Here is a 17,368-nt window from a genome sequence, read left to right on the forward strand (position 1 = left end):
GTATTTAATTCGTGATTCATCATAAACTGTTTAACGATGAAATTTAGCATACAAGCATGTATAAATATATATACTCGAGCATTAGACATGGATACACAATTAATATATAAAAGATAAAATATGAGTGCTTACGTATCAATATTGAGATTCAATATTTTAGGAAAGTACGTAGACGCAACAGAGATGATAAACACTAGGTTTGATTCATAAATATACCCCCGAACATTACCCATAACCTCCTTGGCAATAACCCATAATTTTCTTAGCTCTATCCCGCTTGAAAACCATTTTGAAAGTGACACGCTCATAACCTCGTCGTAGTATATTATGTATAATACTAATTAATAATATTAATAATAATAAGATTAATAATAATATTAATCTTAATAATAATAATAATAATAATAATTTATATGATATATATATATATATATATGAGAGAAGAGGCCGAGAGATAGATTGAGTAAAAAAAATGGCAGAAACGATCGAGCTTTATAATGTGGTCTGATATCAGACCCCATGCGATCGCATGGGGAATGTGAGGGAATTCCATGCGATCGCATGGATCCTTTTTACAGCTCACATTTTTTGATTTCTTCCTCGTCGACATAATATTATAATATTATGATAATTTAAAATTTTAAAAAGTCGTATTTATTAAATACTTCAGGGGTATTCTATGTAACTTATAATTAATAATTTCTATCATGTCATTTTCATGTGAATAGTAAATGAATTAATTTAAATTCAACTATTTAAGCTACACGTTGTACGTTGTGCTTTACAAATTGTACATTATTAATTTAACTTCGTTTCTTAAAAAAAAAAATACAAAAAATTATATCATAAAAAATAAAATGACTTTATACGTAAAAATTTTAATTTGAAATAGCATCGTTTAATAGTAAATTTTTAATCATTTCGTATATAAATATTATTCGCATGATTCCGTATATATTGAAAACTCTTATATTTATTAAAATATGTATATAATACATGTTATGACGTTCGTGAATAGTTGGACAAACAGTGTGGTCAACCGTTATATAAAAAAATCATTTTCAAAAGTTTTAAAACTTGTCAAAATTCATTGCTTATCATGTCGAAAATATTAAATCATATAGAGAATTGGTTTAAATAAGTCGAAATTTTCCAGGTCATCACAGTACCTCCCCGTTAAAGAAATTTCGTCCCGAAATTTGAGTGAGGTCGTCATGGTTAACAATAAAAATGTTTTTATGACGAATATGAGTTGATAAATAGAATTTCTATCACCGTTGAATAATATGGATAAAACAATCCAATTACTCGAAGCGTATGAGGGAAGTTATCGTAAAAGAGTGAAATGAAGAATAGAGATGCATCTTATCTCTTGACATAGTAACGATTGATTTCCGGAATTTAAAGAATAGAAAACCTTCATAATCTAAATAAGATTTGATTCTTCGGTAATTGCGAAAATTAGGATTTCCTTTAATTAAATGCGTAATCTGCCTCGATTGCTATGTCTGATATTTCGCTATAAATTAACCACTTTCGTTTCATTATTTTCACCACTCCTACATCTTCTTCCTTATTTCATACTTCCAAAAGATTGTGAAATGCTTAATCCAGTTCTGATTCTTGATATACTCCTAACTTTTATATCTGTCATTCTTCTTTTTCATCTACCACCAGAGGAAGTTATTTTATTCTACCATTACCTTGGGGTTATAGTGTTTTTCATTATCCCGTGTCTTTATATTGCTATACGCATTGATATACACGGTTTGTAATTTCGGGGTTGTTATCGGGCTTTATATTCTCCATTATATTTCGGAGCTTCATGCTTTCGTTTTCTCTTCCCGACCTTAAGTCAAGCGAATAATGGTCCAGAATTCGTAGGTATGGAGTTTTGGATGAACATAGTTAATGTTCTGAGAAGGTAATCGTAATGACACGATCTTGATTTGTCAAATTACCAGAATATCCGGAAAAGACCGAATCATCAAGAAAAATATTTTCTTGATATGTTTAGAGGTTAAATAGAATAAATGAGTTATGTAACATGGTTCATGATGAGGGTGTGATCTGTGAACCTTTATCACGTTCCATTAGAAACTCAGCATGACTTATTGTAATATAATCACGTTGATCAAGTATCATTATATTATACTAATTCATGCTTCAGTTCCCAACACTACTTCAAAACATTCATTTTTCGAATTTTTTTCAGATTTTAGAAACTAAAATAGTTTCTTTTATGATGTAACACAGATAGCGCGAAGAGATGAATGATTTCATATAAGAATAGTTATGAAAATATCTTCAGAATATGGAGGATATTTATAATGGAAGATACGATGATATCTTAGAATTTCTAATATCAGAGGATGATGCGAAAAATCTGTCTGTGAAGGTTTAGAATAAGAAATAAGGTTCTTACTAATGGTTTCAACAGACACTGAATTATTTGGATTCTTTGAAGGTAAATTTTGTCCTTGTGATTTGTCTACATCTTCCTTCATACTTTGCTCAACCCGTTTTTCAGTTTCAAACCTTCTCTTTTTCTGTGCTTTTCCAACACACTACTCTTTATCATCAAACTTTCGACTGTTAAAGTCGTTTACAGTTTTTGCTTCTTCATCAGCATTTTTCCAAAATTCGAAGAACTAGTTTCGTAGTTTGGGGTGTTTTTCAGAAACTTCTCACTCGAAGTATGTAAGTCTAGAAGATAGATGTTATCTATATATAACTGTTGTCGTAGAAAATGCTGCGAGATTCAAAATACTGATTGCTAATTCTCGGTAGTTGGTATGGCAATTACCGTTACAATATGTGGATGAGTACATGATAGGGTTTCAATGAACAATTATAATGGTTTTTCGAAGAGACTTTAAGTCACAGATTAATGAATTTGCTGGTACATTTACTATTAATGTGGTGGAACATGAAAGGTTCTCTAGTAACAAAAACGTATATGTCAAAGTTACAAGTCTGAAAGGTCGTCGTTGACTGGTTGAACTGTTGATAATACTGGATACTTTGAAAAGGAATTGCAAGGTTATTTTCGGTAAAAACAATGCTAAAGGATCTTGCACATATTTAAAGTTAAAGTATAGTTTTGAAAGATGTAGAGATCTAAGAATGATATCACTTGTTAAATCTTGACTTGGATTCTGATCCGTCAATATCAGAATATGTAATTGAATTTGTATGGAAACGATTGTATATCGATGTGAGCATAGTTAATAATTTTTGAATCAAAGTTGAAGAATGTACAGTATAACATATTAATTGTGAACTTATATATTTCCCGAAAATTACCTACCCGTTAAAGATTTCACAAGTAATATTTTGTACAAAAGAATTTTTATTACAGTCTTTATGAAAATATATGTATGTATATTTCTTCAGATGTAATACGGATTTAATGAGTTAATATCATATTAAGCTCATTTGATTTTCGGCTTGACTTAGAAATGATTAATCTTTAAAACATTAAAGATTACCTAATCTTTGCGGAGTTTTTCACTAATGAAATCAATACTTTATTATTTATTCTTATTGATATTTCTCGGTGAAGGATGTTGGTGCTCGTGGAATTTTTGTGAACCTTACAAGGCATAGATGATGTTTTCTGGAAAGTTTCGAGTATATCGAAATTGAAAATGTAAAATCAATTATGTAATTGATTAATACACTTGGTTTATTATGAAATGGAATTCATTGGGTTGAAACAGAGATTGTAGTTAACAATGGTTAAGTTGTTAAGGAAGGATGTACATCATTGCATATTAGTAATATGAACTAACCGAGTAGTACCTACCAGTTAAGTTTCACACGTAATAGCTTAGTATGAAAAGATTTATTTTGATTTCAAAATTCATATATACTAAATATACATAAAATTTCTTCAGGGAAAATGAGTTAATACTTCATCGGTTATTGTTGCTGGTATTTCTTGGTAACTACTGTGCGTATGACGTTGATGCTCGTGGAACAGATTGTGAAGTTGAGGTTTGTGATGCGGATGTTGGTGGTGGTGGTAATGGTACTGTTGGTGTTGTTGTCGATGGTACTGTTGATGCCGGTGATGCTGCTGGTGCTTGTAACCTTTGCACCATATTCTCCAAAGCCACTACCCGAGCACGAAGCTCGTTGACTTCTTCTACTACACCGAGATGATTGGCGGTTCGGACGAGCGGATGAATAAGATCCAAAATTTGAGAGAGTATATGATCATGACGAGATATTCTGGAGATGAGAGAGAAAATGGTGTCTCAAACAGGTTCGCCGGTAAGTGCTTCAGGTTCTTCACCAAAAGGGCAATGTGGTGGATGGAAGGGATCACCTTCTTCTTGTCTCCAATAATTAAGTAGGCTACGAACCCATCCCCAATTCATCCAGAATAGACGATGGCTAATTGGTTGATCCATTCCGGTTACACTGTCTTCGGAATTCAGGTGAATATCCATATCGGAATAGCTGTCAGAGTTTAAGGAATTTGAACTAGATACGGGATCCATCTTGTATCATTAGGGAGATGATTTTTGATATGAATTAGATTATAGAATTTAGTTTGGTATTCTTCAATACATAATTTACATATGTATATATAATACCAAATTCCATAAATCACGGAGAAATTTTCGAAAGATGTCAGGAAAAGTTTACAGTAACAGATACGCTAAGATATGAATTTTTGTCTATACACTATTTATGCAATAAATGCAGGAAACGTGTTTAGACTTTAAGAATGATAAGCATGTAATTTCCGATAAAAAAAATAAGCAAAACTTTTAACATGCAGACACGGTCGAAGTCCAGACTTACTAATGCATCCTAACAACTATCAGTTAGACACACTCATGCAAGACCTGGTTCGCTAGGACCAACGCTCTGATACCAACTGAAATACAGTTGGGGACAACCACCGTCTCACCCAGTGTCTTCCCAGCTAACCGCCTGGTGACCACTGAGTGTACCTCAGATACTGATTTTAGGGCCTGCCTCTCGGCTACTGCCAACCCTCGTAAGGGATCGCAAGGAGTAAGAGCCAATGCTTCGTCACAGGTAACACTGTGAGAACCTCCTTTACGACTAACCCGCCACACATGGACGGCGTTATACCAGCTCTGATACCAACTGTGACGATCGCTCCAAATTCATATGGACGAACACGTCATTCATCGATTTCATTGCGAGGTATTTGACCTCTATATGATACGTTTTGTAAATATTGCATTCTTTTGAAAAGGCACACCATAAATGAATATTTAAATCAAAGGTTTTCGACATCTGATGATTTCTTCATATAGACAATCAACATAAATAATAGTTTACAACAGTACTTCCGTTGACAATGCAGTCAAAATAAGATACTTGGTGATGATTTGGTGAATGCAACGTTTCCTTGGAAAAAAATGCCATGTAAGACTCCATGCACATAGCTTGTCTAACATATAAGCAAACAGCGGAAGACTTCTAGGGAACCTGAGAATAAACATGCTAACAAGTGCCAACACAAAGGTTGGTGAGTTCATAGTTTTAATGTATCATATAATTTGTACATAAAGGTGGATCACAATATTTCAGTTGTTTCATCCAGAAACGTTTATCAAAATATTCTACGAAATTGAGCACCCTGGTAACTAAACTTAACGTATATATAATTTGTACCCTTTGTATAATCATCTTAATAACACACGCAAACCAACGTGTACGCTTCTCAAATAGCATACGTCCGTTAAAAGGCTAGTGCTCTAGCTCGGACGGGGATATCAAGCCCTATGGATCCATATACTACTACTCGCGCCCACCAGTTCTTATAACCGGCAGTTACTAGTTACCGAAGCTAAGGGATTTTCGGTTCAAACTCGGTGTAGAATTTAGTATGTACTTGTATTCATTGCGTTTAAAAATAAAGTGCATGTATTCTCAGCCCAAAAATATAGATTGCAAAAGCAATTAAAAAGGGAGCAAATGAAACTCACCTTAGCAGCATATAAAGTCGTTCACCAAAATATGACCGAAACTCGGATTACCAAATAATCGTAGATCTCAACCTAGAGAACATATGTTGGTCAATAAATGTCTATCAAGCTAGGTCTGGTCATAGTGTATCACAATCCTAATGCTCGAGATCGACATACAAAAGTTATCCAAAGTCGTTTCAAAAAGTTAATTTTGACAATAGTTCAACAAAACGAGACATACCTTATATAAGGAGTCATTTACTCGGTTGGTAATATTCAAAAATCCATTTTATCAATCTCGTAAACAAGTTATTTAAATCTTAATTGCAGATTCAAAAGCAATTTCAATTAACGTTAATTATAATTCAGTTGATCATATCTCTTAATCCGTTCATCGAAACTATTCGATATCTAAATGAAAAGTCATTGATTTTTCGCCAGCTTTCCAAAAACATACATATCATATACCTTTTACCAGTAACATATTTATTTAATTCGTGATTCATCATAAACTGTTTAACGACGAAATTTAGCATACAAGCATGTATAAATATATATACTCGAGCACTAGACATGGATACACAATTAATATATAAAAGATAAAATATGAGTGCTTCCGTATCAATATTGAGATTCAATATTATAGGAAAGTACGTAGACGCAACAGAGATGATAAACACTAGGTTTGATTCACAAATATACCCCCGAACATTACCCATAACCTCTTTGGCAATAACCCATAATTTTCTTAGCTCTATCCCGCTTGAAAACCATTTTGAAAGTGACACGCTCATAACCTCGTCGTAGTATTTTATGTATAATACTAATTAATAATATTAATAATAATAAGATTAATAATAATATTAATCTTAATAATAATAATAATAATAATAATAATAATAATAATAATAATAATAATAATAATAATAATAATAATAATAATAATAATAATAATAATAATAATAATTTATATAATATATATATATATATATATATATATATATATATATATATATATATATATATATATATATATATATATATATATATATATATATATATATATATATATATATATATATATATATATATATATATATATATATATAAGAGAAGAGGTCGAGAGATAGATTGAGTAAAAAAAATGGCAGAAACGATCGAGCTTTATAATGTGGTCTGATATCAGACCCCATGCGATCGCATGGGGAATGTGAGGGAATTCCATGCGATCGCATGGATCCCTTTTTCAGCTCACATTTTTTGATTTCTTCCTCGTCGATATAATATTATAATATTATGATAATTTTAAATTTTAAAAAGTCGTATTTATTAAATACTTCAGGGGTATTCTATGTAACTTATAATTAATAATTTCTATCATGTCGTTTTCATGTGAATAGTAAATGAATTAATTTAAATTCAACTATTTAAGCTACACGTTGTACGTTGTGCTTTACAAATTGTACATTATTAATTTAACTTTGTTTCTTAAAAAAATACAAAAATTATATCATAAAAATAAAATGACTTTATACGTAAAAATTTTAATTTGAAATAGCATCGTTTAATAGTAAATTTTTAATCATTTCGTATATAAATATTATTCGCATGATTCCGTATATATCGAAAACTCTTATATTTATTAAAATATGTATATAATACATGTTATGACGTTCGTGAATCGTTGGACAAACAGGGTGGTCAACCATTATATAAAAAAATCATTTTCAAAAGTTTTAAAACTTGTCAAAATTCATTGCTTATCATGTCGAAAATATTAAATCATATAGAGAATTGGTTTAAATAAGTCAAAAATTTTCGGGTCATCACACCAAGATACGCTAAATTCCTGAAAGATCTAATCATAAATAGAAAGAAAATGGAAGAACTCTCGGCTGTTACAATGAATGCTAATTGTTCTGCAGTGCTGTTGAATAAACTACCAGAAAACCTCTCAGATCCAGGAAGTTTCACAATTTCATGTTTTTTGGGTAGTCTTAATTCAATAGAAGCATTGACAGACTTAGGTGCTAGTATAAATTTAATGTCGTATTCACTATACGTTAAACTAGACCTTGGAAAATTGAAACCAACAAGAATAAGTATACAACTAGCCGATCGATCAGTAAAATATCCTAGAGGGATAATGGAAAACATGCTAGTTAAAGTTGGTACTTTAGTATTTCCAGTAGACTTTGTTATTCTGGGCATGGAAGAAGATTCTCGAGTTCCTCTTATATTAGGAAGACCATTCTTAAACACGGCTAAAGCAATAATAGACGTGTTTGGTAAGAAACTGACCCTAAGTATAGAGGACGAGAGTGTTACCTTTTCCGTTGATAGAGCCATGCAACAACCGCAATCTGCAGATGATACATGTTATTATATTCAAACTATAGATTCACATGCAGAATTGTTACAAGAATTTCCAGAATTACAAGGGACAGGAGAATGTTCTTTAGGAGAAGGAACTGAACCAATTGACGAAGCTGAAATGTTAGCCGCACTTATGGCTAATGAATACGAACCAACAACAGAAGAACTTCAAATGCTAAAAGAGGAAGACAGATATCGATACAAATCATTGATAGAAGAACCGCCGATATTAGAGTTAAAGCCACTTCCAAACCATTTGGAATACGCTTATTTACATGGTGAATCTGAATTAACTGTAATAATATCATCTTCTCTTACGGAAAATGAAAAATCTCAACTTATTTATGTGCTAAAAGCTCATAAACCAGCTATTGCATGGAAGATTCATGACATTAAAGGCATAAGTCCTTCGTATTACACACATAAAATTCTTATGGAAGAAGGTCATAAAACATATGTGCAACGCCAACGAAGACTAAATCCAAATATGCAAGATGTTGTTAAGAAAGAAATTATTAAACTGCTAGATGCAGGTTTAATTTATCCAATCTCTGATAGTCCATGGGTAAGCCCATGGGTAAACTGCTAGATGCAGGTTTAATTTATCCAATCTCTGATAGTCCATGGGTAAGCCCAGTTCTAGTACTAAATTGGGAGAAATGACATTTCATGGTTAAAGAAGGCATCGTTCTTGGTCATAAAATTTCAAAGAAAGGAATTGAAGCGGATTGAGCTAAAGTAGATGTAATTGCTAAACTTCCACATCCCACCAATGTTAGAGGAGTTAGGAGTTTTCTAGGACATGCCAGTTTTTACCGACGTTTCATAAAAGATTTTTCTAAAATTGCCACTCCTATGAATAAACTCCTTGAAAAAGATGCTCCATTCATCTTTTCAGATGAATGCATCAAATCTTTTAATATTCTTAAAAAAAACTCACTAATGCGCCAATCATGATAACTCCAAATTGGAATTTACCATGTGAACTCATGTGCAATGCAAGTGATTTTACAATGGAAGCCGTTTTAGGACAAAGGATTGAAAAACGATTTCAACCTATCTATTACGCTAGTAAGACGTTAGAAGGAGCACAAACGAATTACACAACTACTGAAAAAGAACTCCTTGCTATTGTCTTTGCTTTTGACAAATTTCGTTCATATCTCGTTCTAGCAAAAACGGTGGTCTATACTAATCATTCTGCTCTTAGATACCTATTTTCAAAACAAGATGCCAAACCACGATTAATCCGTTGGATCTTACTCTTGCAAGAGTTCGATATTGAAATCCGAGACAAAAAGGGAGCAGAAAATCTCGCCGCTGATCATCTTTCTCGCCTTGAAAATCCTGAATTAGAAGTTCTAAACGAATCGGCCATACAAGATAACTTTCCTGATGAATATCTTTTGAAAATCGATTATAATGAAATTCCATGGTTTGCAGACTTTGCAAACTACTTAGTATGTGGATTCCTTGAAAAAGGGTTGTCGTACCAAAAACGAAAGAAATTCTTTAGTGATATAAAACACTATTTTTTGGAAGATCCACATTTGTTTAAAAGTTGTCCCGATGGAATAATACGCCGATGCGTATTCGGAGATGAAGCTAGTCAAATCTAAACCATTGTCACACAGGACCAACAGGAGGGCATTATGGGCCTCAACTCACAACAAGAAAAGTCTATGACGCTGGATTCTATTGGCCTACAATTTTCAAAGACGCACACTTTCTTTGTAAATCATGTGATGCATGTCAAAGGGCTGGAAAAATAAGTCAACGTGATGAAATGCCACAAAATATCATTCAAGTATGTGAAGTATTTGACGTTTGGGGTATTGAATTTATGGGTCCATTTTCAAAATCTCATAATAATCTCTACATTCTCGTTGCTATTGATTATGTATCTAAATGGGCAGAAGCACAAGCTCTCCCAACTAACGATGCACGAGTTGTAGTCAACTTCTTAAAACGTCTTTTTGCAAGGTTCGGAACACCGAAAGCTTTAATAAGTGATCGGGGCACTCATTTTTGTAATAATCAACTTGAGAAAGTTCTTAAAAGATATGGAGTAACTCATAAAATCTCAACCGCTTATCATCCACAAACAAGTGGTCAAGTTGAAAATATCAACCGAGCATTAAAATGTATTCTAGAGAAAACCGTAGGATCAAATCCGAAGGAATGGTCCATGAAATTGGAGGATGCACTCTGGGCTTTTAGAACAGCCTACAAAACTCCAATTGGAACCACACCTTTTAAACTCGTTTACGGAAAAGCATGTCACCTTCCAGTAGAAATTGAGCACAAAGCATTTTGGGCTTTGAAGACATGTAATCTTGATTTACATGAAGCCGGACGTCTACGGTTAAGTCAACTAAATGAATTAGAAGAATTAAGACATGATGCATATGAAAATTCGTTAATCTATAAGGAAAGAACGAAGAAATGGCATGATAAAAGAATCAGAAGTTCAAAAGAATTTAAGGAAGGAGACCGAGTTCTTCTTTTCAATTCACGATTCAAGCTATTTCCTGGAAAATTGAAATCAAGATGGTCTGGACCATTTATATTCAAAAGAGTTTTCCCATATGGAACAATAGAATTGATAAATTCAAATGGGATTGAATTTAAAGTTAATGGTCACAGAGTTAAACACTATATTCATGGTTCGAGGGAAGTTGACAATGAAGTCAATCATAATTTCACCACCCAAGAAAACCCTCAAAATGAAAACATAAATATGTTTTCAATGACATATGAAAAATCAAAAGTGGAAAATGGGGAGGCTTCAAATTGGAGTGATGATGAAGAATTTCTATATAAACCTCCCATTCCAAGAAACGAAGAAAAATGTGAACAAGAAGTTCAAGTAGAAGTGAAAGAACCAAGAAAAGATCACTCGAAAAAGGTTAACAAGCCAACTCTACTTACTAAAGTAGGAGACCCAGGTGAATTTATCATTTCTTGCTTGCTTAATGATGGTGCTATGTATAATGGGCTCGCAGATTTAGGAGCAAGTGCAAACTTTATGCCTCTTTCCTTATACAAAAGATTAGGCGTAGGTAAATTAAGACCAACCAAAATAGGTGTTCAATTATTTGACCAAACCATTAAACATCCGGTTGGAATAGCCAACAATTTAATTGTTAAAGTGGGAAGTTTGACCTTTGCTGCAAATTTCATAGTTATTAATATGGAGGAAGAGCTTGATATTCCTATAATTTTAGGTCGCCCATTCTTAGTAACCACCGAGGCGTTCTTTGATGTAAGAGAAGGTAGAATGACACTTAGGCATGGTGATAAATCGGTCACCTTTGTGAATTGAAAGTTTCAATCTCCACCAACCAAAACTATTGAACCAATAAAAATGCCTAAGTGTGGGGAATATGAAGAAACACCCAATGATGACCTGATAACAAAGAACCCCGTTGTTGATACAAAATTAGATGGACCCGTTTTTAACAGTTCAACGAAAAAACTTTATAAACGGATTCAAGATGCTAGGATTAAGGGGAACTTTAAGTTATGTAACCGATTAGTATCCAATTTATCGCCTAAAGAAAAGGCGATGTTAATTGAATTTGTGAATGTTACAGAGGAAATCAACAAATGGCCTGAAGCAAAATTCAGAGATATGCAAGTTGTTGATGTTCCAATTGAAGTTAATAATGAAGTTAATCACAATTTCGATATCACAGCTAACTAAGTGTGGGGAGATTCAAATGTTTTAAAGGATAATATAATGCTGTCTAGAGTTAGATTTTCTGTTTTCATGTAGTTCTTGAAAATGGAATCTGAATGGTCTTTCCCTAGCATACCCTAATGAACTAGTCTTCTCCCTCCATTCTGAATTTTTATTTCTTTTAGGTTTTACGAGATGAAGAATTCATTTGATTTGAACCATGATCTACTACTACACGCTATGATTACTAAACGTAATAATAACACTTTTCCGAGTGAACTGGTATCATTCATAAGAGGGAAAATGGACGAAGTGAGGAAAGAACTCAGGATAAATCATAATAAGACACATTTTGGTAAAGGAAAATCAAAATCCGCAACAAAAAGAAGAGCACGACACCTTGAGAGATGTCATAAATGCGGAAAATGGTCACACGAAGGGAAATGTTCGAACAAGCAAACACATTCCAATACCGAGTTCGTTACTTTATGCAGAGAAGGACCATTCATATATTTAGAAGAAAAATTATTGAAAATTCGAGGTTACGCCTATGTAGCTATGGAAAACCAAATCGAACGACTCTCCTATGAGTCAGCTAAAGCAGGTCTCTGAGAATTCTATCTCACAGGTAAGTATGTACAATTTTTATTTGTTTTTATTTATTGCTTTTAACCTTTTGATAATAAACGCTGAATCGTTCGCTATAAAGTATTAAATTGATATTTAATAAAATTAGATATGCGAAACTGAAATTATTGATATCATACAAAAATTTAATTCATCACTGCAAAATTTACCGTTTATTCATAAGGTATAAATATCTTTAATCAATCAATCTAAAATATTTCAGAAATTCGTCAGGAGTAAAACTAGGTAATTTAGCCGAAATTACTTTACCCAAAAGAGAGACGTATATTTTTGTTAATATTTGATTGATTAAAGTGGGATAAAAGACCAAAAAGATTTTTATTTTTACCTTGTTTTTAAAATTAATATATAACTATATTATTTTAAATGTAAGTTTGAAAAATTAATAATATTTATATAAAATTTTATGCATTTTAAATTTAAGTTTGGTGTGAATTTAAAAACAAAATTTACTTTATTTCATTAAGTTAAAAAATTGATTTCTAAAATTCGTCGTGAGTTGAAGACTAGGTCGTTGAACCGAAATTGCTTTACCCGAGGGCGGGACGAGAAATTTTGTTATCATTATTTTTAATTATTGATTTAAAGTATGCCAAAAATATTAAAAAAACTCAAAAATCTTTTCTTTTAAAACAATCGCTTTAAAATGACAAATTTTAAAATTTTGTCGAGGGATGGACTAGGTAAACGTACCGAAACGCCCTCAATCTAAGGAAACATAATTTTAAAAATTAATTAATTAATTGTTTTAATAGTTAAAGGATTTATATTAAAAAAAAAACCCGCACTCGCGGAGGTTTGTGTGACCCTACATCCGCACTCGCGGAGCAAGAAAAACCCAAAATAGATTAAAACTGGTCGACAGACCAGTCCCATCCCCATTCTCAATATTTCTGCGAAAAACACACACAAAACACTCTAAAAACGCGATTTTTCACCGTTAATCATCAAATTTTTTGCTAAAATCATGTTGAGAAGAATCCTACCAAGAAGTTTTTCAAGGAGATCGGTAATTTCTACATCTAAACACTCTTTAATCCGGATTTTTAGTGTTCTTGAGCAAAATTATACCTAATTTGATTTTGATGATTTCTTGTTTAATTGTGCTTAAATTGTTTGTATATTATGTTTGTATAACCTAGATTGATGCTATTTAACATGATTAGAAGCCTTAAACTTCAAATTTTGAGTAATCTAGGGTTTGTGTTCTTGAGCAAAATTGAGACTTTTTGATATAAACGGGTTATGGCCAAATTTTGTTGTTAGTTCATGCTTAACTAAGTAGTGTAACATGTTTAGGTTGCTAAATGATCAAAACCTTGATCATAAACATGATTTTTGAGCAAGATTGTTGACTTTTTGAGTCAAAAATGCAGGAACTTGATTTAATTGACATGAATGCCATTTGGAACTTGCTTAATTGCAATAATGATTATTTTTGACATGTTTTAGAAGATGAATGCTAAGGAACATTGTATACATTTTCATATATGTTTATTTGTAAAAGTGTAGAATTGTGAATATTATGAAAATGTGTATAAGTTATTATTGTTAAAACATGTCATTATGGTTATTTTAAGTTATGATTTTGCTAATACTAATGCATATTTGGATGCACAAAAATTGTGTTAAATGTGTTTTGCAGACTGAAAGGGGTGAATCTTCACCCGCATCCCAGGCTCACAATGCTCCTCCTGAGAATACAAACGAACAGGAGATTAACGACCAATACACACAAAATCTACCGCATCAATTCATTTCATATTCAAATATACAATTGGCAGATTTACACCCTAATTTAAGATTTGATAGACATTGAATATATTATCCAAAATATCAGAGGAACTTACACACCCTTCAGTCAAATAATGTTGAAGTACCCAGGGTAATAGATTGGGAACCGTTAGAAACAGTGGTATTGGCCGAGCCAATCAGAGAATTACTTACACAAAGGTATGGTAATTCTACTTTTAATGATTGGGAACGATTATTCAATATACGTGGGCCTGTATATAGAGAATGGTGTGTGGAATTATTATGTAGTGTTGAAATAAATGATCGGGTAGCTACCTTAACCTATCGGAGCTTTATTAGATTTTTGTTAGGAGGTGTGATGCGCCATATATCTCTATTAGATATGGCTCAAGCTGTATGTATATATACGCCTGAGGAACTAGCATCTACTGATTGTCAAAGGTTGATAATTAATGGTAGGAGGGTTGATGAAAATTTTGATATGAATGGAATATGGAGTAGAATGACTAGCCATAACCGATTTCGTGGGGGATATTACTCTTATACGGATATTAATATAGCTGAGATAAGAGTGATCCATAGGTTTTTAACAAACTCGATTACACATCGAGGTAGGAACAAAGAGGAGGTAAATGAAAATGATTTATTTTACCTCATGTGTATTCGAGACCCACAGAGCGTTGTGAGTATACCTTATTGTATGGGTTATTATTTATCGGTAATGGTTAGGGGTATGCGGCCTAATAGTGTAATAGGAGGTGGTAATTTTATTACTTTAATTGATGAGTATCTCAATGTGGATAGAAGTCAAGGGGGATTATTAGTTGCATTACCAGAACCCCGTGATAGAATTGGTTTGCAAGTGTATCATGGTGCAAAGGTTTTAAAGAAACGACATAATGCTACAGTACCATATGATGGTGCACATCCACAGGTAGAAAGAGATCAGGAGCAAGGTAATGCGGGAGGAGGGAATCAGATGACAGAAATGCAAATTTTATTGGCCCAAAATGAGAATGAAATGGCTAGACAACGAGCATTTGCAGATTGGCAATAGCATCAAAGCCAAATCATAAGCCATTGTGCCTACATAAATACAAACTACATTCCTACTCAACCGGCCATATTTCCTCCCTGGACTATACAGACCCGACCACCGTTCCCTACATATAACCCAGCTCAAGCATTCTACAGCACTTACGGCTATGAATGGAATCCCTACTGGAACCATCCTCATCAACCGTAATTTTCTTTTATTCCTATTTTTATTTATTTTGTAACTTGTAATTTTATACTTTTAATACTTCTTTTGATACTTTAATAGTTTCTATAATTTTCTAACTTTTATTATTAGATTTTAATAATTTTTGAATGTGGGGTGATATACCCAACTTCAAAAATATGTATATATATGTTTGTAGTTTATCTCATGTACAAAACAGGGTAAAACAGCGCACTTTTAAAGACTGGCATTATGTTCAGCAAAAGCAACTAATTTTGACGACAAGATGCAAAATAAATGTGATATAACAACTACAGGAATGAACAAATGATGTGCACCATTTATCATTCAAACAAACAACAATATGTTTGGAAACTTTGGTAAAATTTAATCATTTTTCTACGCTAATCACCCTCAATAATTTAAATTGTTACTGATTTCTTGCAAATGAGGGCATTGCAAGATCTTAAGTGTGGGAAGGAATTAAATTCTTTCGGACCTCAGCATCAAACAGGGTCTCCATGTGGTCAGACTTATCCTATTCATGAGAGGATCTGTCTCATACAATGAGAGGGCACCGTGCAAATTATCTTATAAGACTAATGAATCAGATTCCCAGAAAGGATAATCTCCTTAAAGATTAAAAATCAGCATTTAAGCCTGATATTACTCAATCCTTGAGATTGACTTTAAAAGATTGAGAATTACAAACTCATGGAATTCGATGATATCTAAACTCGAGCTAGAACGAGAAAATATTTCGATCAAAATTACAAATCGATTTGTTTTCTGAAAACCCATTTTCAATGCATTCATTACCATTGAACGTAAAATCCTAGGAATTCAACAGATTTCATTAGGTCACCTGAACCAAATCGGGTGTCAACCGTAAGAACGGTGGTTGCATAGCATGGTCGAAGATAGGACCTTGTGCCAGACTGAAAAACTATAGGGTGATCTTTACTATTGCTCCTACAAAGGATGGTAATTGCATCCGATACGTTGTGGACCATAATCAAAAGCATGTCATTAGATATTGCCTTAACAGTTGCTTGTTCAATGCTTTCCTTTACAACCGAACGGTAGTTTACCGAAAGGTAATATACGGAGCAAGTATACTGGACGTGTTGCTTTCCCAATACAAGGTTAGCAAGTGGGTGACACAAAACCGCAAGTTTTGAGCTAAAATTTTCAAATCTGAAACCCACAAAACCCACAAAAATATTTTGCAAACACCGATGAAGGGTTATTCCGGAAAACTTATCTAGGGTAAAATCTAGAATGAATTTTCAAAAGATCAAATGTTTTCATAAAGATCCAATTTCCTAAAGGATCTAAATTTTTATAGTCATGTAGGACTGTAAACCACAACGTTACTATCATTGTTCATACCGCCGTATTAAAATCACTGATGTACAAAGTGTGAAGAATAAATAAGTGATTCTAGTAAAGTTATATTCAAGTTCTATATTGCTTGAGGACAAGCAACGCTCAAGTGTGGGAATATTTGATAATGCTAAAAACGAACACATATTTCATAGCATTATCCTTCAAGAAAGATAAGCTTTTAGTTACAATTGTTCTATTTACAAGTGATATTGGTTTAAATATTAAAAGGTAAAGACAAAAGACAGAATCGACGATTTGAAAACGCAAACGACCAAAAAGCTAAAAAGTACAAAGTACAATCCAAGTGGTTCAATTTATTGATGAGAAACGTCTCAAAAT

The sequence above is a fragment of the Rutidosis leptorrhynchoides genome, chromosome 9, assembly GCF_046630445.1.
Source record: "Rutidosis leptorrhynchoides isolate AG116_Rl617_1_P2 chromosome 9, CSIRO_AGI_Rlap_v1, whole genome shotgun sequence".
Classification (NCBI taxonomy): Eukaryota; Viridiplantae; Streptophyta; class Magnoliopsida; order Asterales; family Asteraceae; genus Rutidosis; species Rutidosis leptorrhynchoides.